Source organism: Oreochromis aureus, linkage group 9 (assembly GCF_013358895.1).
Source record: "Oreochromis aureus strain Israel breed Guangdong linkage group 9, ZZ_aureus, whole genome shotgun sequence".
In the NCBI taxonomy this organism is placed as follows: Eukaryota; Metazoa; Chordata; class Actinopteri; order Cichliformes; family Cichlidae; genus Oreochromis; species Oreochromis aureus.
In genome coordinates this window covers 5,316,816-5,324,869 of record NC_052950.1, presented here as the reverse complement: position 1 = coordinate 5,324,869, position 8,054 = coordinate 5,316,816, and the positions used below count along the sequence as shown (strand labels likewise).

Genomic DNA, 8,054 nt, shown 5'->3' with positions numbered 1-8,054 from the left:
TTCCTGATGTTGCTGTCATTCAGTATTGCTACATCAGTCACTACAGCTGTCTTCCTCTGCTTGTCCACCACTACTATGTCCCACTGGTTAGCCATCACCAGTTTGTCCATGTGTATCTGGAAGTCCCACAGGATTTTAGCTTGGTCATTCTCAACTACCTTCCATGATGGTTCCTACTCTTTCTTGGGTTACTGCTGCCTGAGGTATTCACTAAAATGGTAAATGGCCTGTATTTATATAGCACTTTACTAGTCCCCAAGGACCCCAAAGCACTTTACATATCCAGTCATTCACCCATTCACACACACAGGTGATGGCAAGCTACACCGTAGCCACAGCCACCCTGGGGCGCACTGACAGAGGCGAGGCTGCCGGACACTGGCGCCACCGGGCCCTCTGACCACCACCAGTAGGCAACGGGTGAAGTGTTTTGCCCAAGGACACAACGACCGAGACTGTCCAAGCTGGGGCTCGAACCGGCAACCTTCCGATTACAAGACGACCTCCCAACTCTTGAGCCACGATCGCCCCACTAGGCATGTGGTCGATCGTGTCTTCTGATGTCTTCCTGATGTACTTGTGGATCTTCGTTGTCTCATCCTTAACTGAGGTACTGACATTCACTAGTCCCTACGTCAGTCCCTACTGCTTAGCATATAGCCTCAGGGTGCTGGACTTGGGGTGAAACCCTCCATACATGGTCAAGAGCTTCCTGGTCTTGATGTCAGTCACTTCTGTCTTCTCCTTTGGCCAGCTTATTATCCCAGCAGGGTACCTAATCACAGGCAGGGTGTAGGTGTTGATGGCCCGGATCTTGTTCTTACCAATCAGGTGACTCCTCAGGACTTGTCTGACCCTCTGCAGGGTGGTTGCAGCTTTCCTAGCTGCCTCTTCATGGTTCCCATTTGCCTATGGGATTCTCAGGTACTTGTAGCTGTCCTCTATGTCTGCAATGTCGCATTCTGGTAGTTCAATACCCTCAGTTCTGACTATCTTACCTCTCTTCATTACCATCCTTATATAGTATGCATAAAGTCTAGTTATACACACAGACACATCTATATCATATATACACACACACACACATGTATATATATATATATATATATATATATATATATACACGTGTCCATATTTATGTTTCCAGATTGTTTGTATAGTGCACTTTCTATACTGTGCTCTGTCCACTTTTTTGCAATGACAATGCAGATTTTCCACTTGTGGGACAAATAAATGCAGATTTGCTGTGTGTGTGTGTGTGTGTGTGTGTGTGTGTGTTTGTGCAACATTGGCATTTGTTTACTTAGATCCAAGGCAGGCCAAACCTCTGTCTTACAACCTACATACAAAAGACAGACATTCACAATATATGGGTACACAAGTCTGTTTTATTTCAAAGTGTTTCAAACTTTGAAACGAACCTTGGTAGGAAGCATTTCTTGCAGCTGGCAACAACGGTCGTGCATTCAGTATAGTTGTGACTTCCGCAAAAAATGTGGTCAAAATCTCATGAGTAAGTTGAAGCATTTCTACCAGGCATTTCTGAAAGTTGTAACACAGAGGTTTGGCCTGCCTTGGATCTGAGCAACTCTGAGTGAGCAAATGCAAATGTGCCAGGCCTCAAGGATAATGGGTGGTTTGCACAACAAAAGCTGTAGGAGAAACAAGCTGACGACCTGTGAAAATCTCAGCAGGGGTGCTTAACACCTCAGGACTTGCACCAGAAAATAAAAAAGCCAGTAATTCTAGGGGGTGTTGGGTTTAGGGAAGTTACGCAAATTTGCGCAGGATAGTAAATCTAGTGTTAATTAATTCCCAATTTTGCATTTTATATAAGAATATTAGCAATGCAGTTAAATAATAATTTTGTTCTTTCATGTTCAGAAACATAACTCAGCAATAATCATAAAGTGCAAGCATCACTTTCTGTCTTCTGTCTTGCTTGTTGAGTGTACACAACCTCTGTTTTATTTGTGGACTTTGGAGAAAATGTCACGTTCTGTCAGTCCTCGCTGGTCAACCTGCCCTTTTTTAAAATGTTTTTCTATGTGATGTTATGTTTTGTTATAGTTCTCTCCTAGTCCCCTGCTTCCTCCTATGTGGGTACATTTGTATGTGTGTGTGTGTGTGTGTGTGTGTGTCCAGCATGCTGGTTTACAGGCAACGCCAGGCCTGAGGAGTTTGCATGCTGAAGCCAGCCACACCTGTCGCCCATTATCCTCATCAGCGGCCCCACTACTTAACACTGTGGCTAACCTTCAGTCGACGCTGGATTGTTGAGTGACACAGTCAGTACATCCCCAGCTGTGAGGTGAACCTGTTTTTTTTTTTTTTTTTTGCCCTTGTCTGTGAGAAACATTTATCTAATCATTATGCCTTGTTTTGTCAGGAACCTGGGAAGGAGTGTGTTGCGGGAGCAGAGCACAGTTGTAAATATTGAGTGTTGGGATTTCACCTCTCACCATGGACCACAAGCACAGTGTCATAGTCCGGGTGAGTGCGGGAACGCCTCTGCATGCTGGTGATTCTGCCTTGGGGCCGAGCCGCCACACCTCCTTGTCATCGCTTCACCTGCGAGTAATTAGACTGTGGGCTTTTTATGACCAGCGTTTTCAAGCACTCACCGCCAGAACGTCTGTTAACTCACGTTGGTGAAGGCCACTAGAATCATGCAGAAACCTAGTCTTAGTTATTCTTGTGCTAACGTTGATTTCTGTGCTCACAGTAATCCTCTGGATGTCAGTGCTTCCAGCTGCTACACCTGCTGCTTAATCCGCTGGTCAACTCGCAGATCCTCCACAGCTCTTTACCTGCCCAGTAGAGATCCTTCATGGATTCACCTGTTCTCACACCCGGGCCACTTACCCCCCTCCACGCTTCGTGTTCACCTGCATTAAAGTAAGACTGCTTACATTTCACCCTTTACCAGAGTAACGGCTGGATCACCTCCTAAAACTGTTTCCCATGTTGCAGTGACTGTAAGGTTTCTTTTTTCCTTGACTTGATCTCACGGTTCCTGCTCCAGATGTTACCCGGTGTCGGGTTCCCCCCTTCGGTCCGCGACAACCCCAAGAGACTCTCACGGACCCCACTCCCCTGTTTAGTGATAAACAGTGATAGACCAGTGTCTCGTTTTTTTTTTTTGTTTTTTTTTTTTAAGTTTAGGTTGCTCAGCCCGTTAGAGTCTGTTTCACAGTGTGTCATTAAAGCGTTTGAATGTTGCCCTTAGATTAATAGTGTAGTTTTGTTCACAGTACCTTCATAGAAATAGCGTATCTTCATAGTATTGCGGCTAAGAGCCCGCTCACAGTATTTCTCCTTTTAAGAAGTTAAGTTGCACTTCCAGCGTACAACTTTAATCCCGCCTTCTGTAATGTGTTAAGTTACTTTAACTTAGTATCCTGTCTCGCCTTCTCTTAGTTTATAGTGGATGTGTTATGTGTGTTTTGTATCCTTGTGCATTTAGTCTTATCTTTCGAATTCTCAGTTTCTCTGTCTGAGTGGTGTCTGCACCTGAGTCCATTTCCTGTTTTTGGCCGTGACACACAGCACGGGAGTCAGGAGTTACCATGGAAGGAGTCACGTTTTGGAAACTGTTTCCATTTACTCTTCATTATTCACTGTAAATAAACTCACTGTTGCTAACCAGGAAGTCCTGCGTTTGGGTCCTATTCTTGCCCTGAACCCGACAGAAAGTCTCAAAGTTATAATTCTGTTATAATTATAGAATCCCAGAACAACTTAAAGGTATAAATATGTAGTGCAGCAAGCCTGTAAATGAGTGCCCCTTCAGACTCCTTCCCCTGGTGGATACACAGGACATTACCACCATTTTTTTCCTAAATGCTGCTTAGGGGTGTTATTACTCCTGGGTGCATTGTCCATGTCACAGTCGGAGTATATCATTACTGTCAAACATCAGCTGAGAACCAGTCAGGAACTGGCCAAGGATCCGCCATGGTCCTGTCAAAGACTCCTCAGTACCCAGCATCCTGTTTTTCCCAGCTGCTTGTGACAATCTGCTGGGGAAGAACTGTGGCTAACTACCAACTACAGGGTTCTTGCTAGCTACGGGTTTTTAAAGGGTGCAGAGCTATGTCTCCAATTCTGGACTCCAAAACTGTAAACAGGCAACATTTATTACTAAAGGAGGCAGAGGAGTAGCTAAACATATAATTAGTGGGTGATTCAACAATTCGGGGATCGTTCTTTGGATAAAGCATGTGAAGATAAGATGTTATCTGAAGTTTTTAATTTAATGGGCTACACAGATAAGCTACATAAAACACCACACTTTGTTGGAACAGGAAGTGATACTGAGAGCCAACACAAAGTGAGAGCTCGACCCAAAGGTCAAAAGAGAAAGAGGGTTGTATTAATTTTCCCTCAGTCAGTGATGAATGGTAAATAGAGGGCCTCTTCATAGAACAACAAACTTCTTTTCCAGGCTAAATAAAAATCATCTAAATGAGTGAGACACCATTTCCTCCCCATCTGATGGGTTATTTGCTTTAAGGTACACATTTGTGAGTTATACCAATGAGTCAAGCACTTCTGACAGGCTGTCTTTTTCAGAGGAACTATTAATAAGATAATCAGCATCTGTGGGAGTGGAGTTTAGGTAGCTGCTCTGCCTTGTGCTAGCACATGGCATTGAAGAGGAAACCTTACATCCTCAACGTAATGAGATTACCTGAGCTTGTGAGAACACTAATGTAAAAAATACCTGTCTAAATGACAGAATGGCATCTGTTTAATAGACTAGGGAAGCCAACGATTTTACACTAAGCAAAACTGAAAAGGGTTTAGGAAAGCTCATTCACAAACCACGATGTCACAGTGATGATTCCTCTGACTGCAGCAGCAGTGTCCACCTCTTTAAAGCTGTACCACCTGCTCCTTTCTCTAAAGATGCAGCCTCCTCTCCTCTCTCTGGTGTAGCTGCACTTCCAATAAGCCTATAAAGTTTTTTTCATTTTCTCAATTATTGCATTGTCCTGGTCAGGGAAATTATAGAGGAAGAGGCATTCTGACCTCCATACCTTCCTCCTTTTTTCATATTTCCCAAGCAGAAGAACAGGTCATAACTTCATTTTTTCTATTCACAGAGTTGAAGAGTGTACCAATTAGTTATTTCACAGAATAAAAATGTATGTTTTCCAACCAGTTTGTCAGGGGTCTGGGTCTGTGACCCAGCATTTTGAGTTTTTGTATTTTTGATTTCTTATGGTATATTTTAATAACGGTACGCTCGAGGTAGGCGCGGAGGGCTACGGGCTAAGCTAAAGCTAACACCACATCGGCTGCCTTTACCCAGTATTTTCCTCGCCAATGTCCGTTCTCTGGCAAACAAAATGGATGAGATACGGCTCTCCATCACTAACAACAGACGGATTATGGACTCAAATGTCATGTTTTTCACCGAAACATGGTTGAACAACAGCTGCCCGGACAATGCTATCGAGTTAGCAGGACGCCACACACACCGAGCCGACAGGCTAGCAGATGACTCCGGCAAGACCAGAGGTGGAGGTTTGTGCATTTATATTAACAATGCTTGGTGCATGAACTCCACTACTACTGAGTCACTGCTCACCTAATGCGGAGTTTTTAATGGTCAAATGCAGACCTTACTATCTCCCCAGAGAGCTCACTTCGATCATGCTCACTGCAGTATATATCCCCCCGACGCTAATGCTAGGTTGGCCATGAAAGAACTTTCTGCAGCCATTAACAAACACCAGAATAAACACCCCGAGGCTGCTTTTATTGTTGCTGGCGACTTCAACCACACCAACTTAAAGACAGTCCTCCCAGATTCCACCAACATGTCTCCTGCCACACCAGAGGAGACAAGACTTTAGACCATGTTTATTCCAACTTGGCTGGAGCCTACAAAGCAACACCCTCCCCACATTAGACAATCGGACCATCTCTCCTGTTCCTCACACCTAGGTATTCACCACTCATCCAACGTGTGAAACCTGCTGTGAGGACAATTAAAATGTGGCCAGAGGGGACAGACGCAGTGCTCCAGGACAGATTCAAAACACAGACTGGAATATGTTCACCCACACAGACCTGGACCAGTACGCCTCATCTGTACTGGATTACATCTCCGAAACCACAGACAATGTCACCACCCAGAAACGGATCACCATGTACCCCAACCAGAAGCCTTGGATGAACCGGGATGTTCGTCTCCTCCTGAAGGCCCGCAACACCGCCTTTAGGTCAGGAGATGCACACGCCTACAGTACAGCCAGGGCTAATCTAAAGAAGGGCATCAAAAAAGCCAAACACCATTACAAAAAGAAGGTAGAAGAACACTTCTCCAACTCCAACCCCCGACGCATGTGGCAAGGACTCCAGACCATCACAGACTACAGGACCACCAAACCCTCCCCCACATCCTCTGATACCTCCTTCCTCAACGAGCTCAACAACTTTTATGCTCGTTTTGAGCGAGGGAACCCCACAACCACAACCATAACAGACATGACAAATCCTGTCTCCCCCCCACCCTGGACCCCCACCAATTTGCATACCGCCAGAACAGGAGCACAGAGGATGCAGTCTCCATCGCACTGCACTCTGTCCTCTCACACCTGGACAACAACAACACCTACGCCAGAATGCTGTTTATAGACTTCAGTTCAGCATTCAACACAATCCACCCCTCTAAACTCATCAGGAAACTGACAGACCTGGGCATCAGTTCCCTCATCTGCAAATGGTTACTGGACTTCCTGACCAACCGCCCCCAACATGTCCGACTGGATAACCGCTGCTCATCAACAATCACAATGAACACTGGTGTACCACAGGGCTGTGTGATGAGCCCTTTCCTCTACTCCCTCTTCACCCATGACTGCAGACCTGCTGATGGTTCCAACACCATCATTAAGTTTGCAGATGACACCACGGTGATTGGCCTCATCAGTGACAACGATGAGGCCGCCTACAGGGAGGAGGTGGATCGTCTGGCTGAGTGGTGCGACACAAACAACCTGCTGCTTAACACCAAGAAGACTAAGGAGCTCATCGTGGACTACAGGAGGAATGCTGACCCACATCCACCCATCCACATTAAGGGGATGGCTGTGGAGCGTGTGAGCAGCTTCAAGTTCCTGGGAGTCCACATCTCCGAGGATCTCATCTGGACGACCAACTGCTCCAAGCTGGTCAAGAAGGCTCACCAGCGCCTCTTCTTCTTGAGGACTCTGAGGAAGAACCACCTGTCCTCAGACATCCTGGTGAACTTCTATCGCTGCACCATCGAGAGCATCCTGACCAACTGTATAACAGTCTGGTACGGGAACTGCTCTGCCTCGGACCGGAAGGCGTTGCAGAGGGTCGTGAAAACTGCCCAGCGCATCGCCGGAGCACCACTTCCTGCCATAAAGGACATCTACAGGAAGCGGTGTCTGAAAAGGGCTGGGAAAATCATCAAAGACCCCAGTCACCCATCACATAGACTCTTCACCCTCCTGCCCTCTGGGAGGCGCTACAGGAGCCTCCGGACTAAGACCACCAGGTACCGGAACAGCTTCTTCCCCACAGCTGTCAGACTCCTGAACTCTGCCTCCTGACATCTGACCCACGTTAAACTCATGGACTGAACATACACACACCCACAGCCACTAGCACTTTACCACTACTGTATAGTTCTGTGTAGATAATCATTCTGTACATACGCTAATTTTTAATCCCACAACTGTTTATAACTTACATAGTTCACATTCTGTATAACTGTATATCTCAGATTTCTGTATAGTTTTTATCCATCCATCCATCCATCCTCATCCGCTTTATCCGAAGTCGGGTCGCGGGGGCAGCAGCCTAAGCAGAGAAGCCCAGACCTCCCTCTCCCCAGCCACCTCCTCCAGCTCATCCGGGGAACACCAAGGCGTTCCCAGGCCAGCCGAGAGATATAATCTCTCCAGCGCGTCCTGGGTCTGCCCTGGGCCTCCTCGGTGGGACATGCCCGAACACCTCACCCAGGAGGCACCCAGGGGGCATCCTTGTCAGATGCCCGAACCACCTCAACTGGC

The 8,054-nt window shown here is 46.4% G+C and overlaps 1 long non-coding RNA gene across 2 annotated transcripts; it reads left to right on the top strand.

Moving 5' to 3' along the window:
• Positions 1 to 2,256: 2,256 nt before the first annotated feature.
• LOC116327012 lies at positions 2,257 to 3,645 on the top strand. 2 transcript variants are annotated; one of them, XR_004199974.2, is made up of 4 exons: positions 2,257 to 2,311; positions 2,390 to 2,493; positions 2,726 to 2,898; positions 3,488 to 3,645. It is a non-coding gene; the product is annotated as an uncharacterized LOC116327012 (long non-coding RNA). The 2 variants fall into 2 exon arrangements; XR_005614473.1 differs by lacking the exon at positions 3,488 to 3,645 and adding an exon at positions 2,974 to 3,478.
• The last annotated feature ends 4,409 nt before the right edge of the window (positions 3,646 to 8,054 follow it).